Genomic DNA, 1,221 nt, shown 5'->3' with positions numbered 1-1,221 from the left:
TTTTACTTTTTATTGGTTCCTTGTGAATTTCATATCATGCACCCCAATTCCACTCATCTTCCTGTCCCTCCTCTCTTGCAGCCTCTCTCCAAAGAAAGAAACAGTAAAAATCAAAACCCAATCCCCCACCCCTAAGCCCCCAGTCTAGCTATGGATTCTGTGGTGTATCACACAGTATATACCCTTTTGCTCAAACAGCTTTACTTGCAAATGCTCATTGCATCGAGCCATTGGTCTGGTTCAAGGCCTCTGACTTCTACTACACTATCAATACTGGATCCTTTCTGAAATTCATCTTCTATATCCTATTGTTGCCCTATGTCTTTGAGATCTCCAGGACTGGATCTTTCATGAGCTCCAGTAGTTGATAGATGAAGTAGTTGTTCGGGTGGACCAATCAAAGCCCTGGATTTGACACTGGGTGGTAGATGAGTTAACAATTCCACTAAAATCAGGAACAAGACAAGGTTGTGCACTCTCTCATACCTATTTAATATAGTACTTGAAGACTTAGCTAGAGCAATAAAACAACTGAAGGAGATCAAGGGGCTACAAATTGGAAAGGAAGAAGTCAAAGTAACTATTTGCTGATGATATGTGTTATGGTTTGCATATGCTCAGCTCAGGGAGTAACACTGTTAGAAGTTGTAGCTCTGTTGGAGTAGGTGGCCTTGTTGGAGTAGGTGTGCCACTGTGGGTGTGGGCTTTAAGACCGTCACTGAAAGCCAGTATTCTTCTAGCAGCCTTCAGATGAAGATATAGAACTCTCATCTATTCCTGCACCATGTCTGCCTGGATGCTGCCATCATGTTCCCACCTTGATGATACCGAACTGAACCTCTGACCCTGTAAGCCAGCCCAATTAAATGTTGGCCTTACAAGAGTTGCCTTGGTGATGGTGTCTTTTCACAGCAGTAAAACCCTAACTAAGACAATATGATAGCATACTTAAGTGACCCTAAAAGTGCCACTGGAAAACTCCTACAGCCAATAAACACTTTCAGTAAAGTGGATGAATACAAGATTAACTCAAAAAATTCTTAGCCCTCCTATATACAAGTGACAAAAATGGACTGAAAAAAAAAATAAGGGAGCCAAACACCTTTCTCAATAGCCTCAAATAATATATTTTGGGATAACTCTAACCATGCAAATGAAAGACTTGTATAACAAAAGTATCAAGTCTTTGGAGAAAGAAATTGAAGATACCAGAAGATAGAC

The sequence above is a fragment of the Mastomys coucha genome, unplaced genomic scaffold, assembly GCF_008632895.1.
Source record: "Mastomys coucha isolate ucsf_1 unplaced genomic scaffold, UCSF_Mcou_1 pScaffold9, whole genome shotgun sequence".
NCBI classification, from domain to species: domain Eukaryota; kingdom Metazoa; phylum Chordata; class Mammalia; order Rodentia; family Muridae; genus Mastomys; species Mastomys coucha.
Note: the sequence above shows the minus strand (reverse complement) of the source record.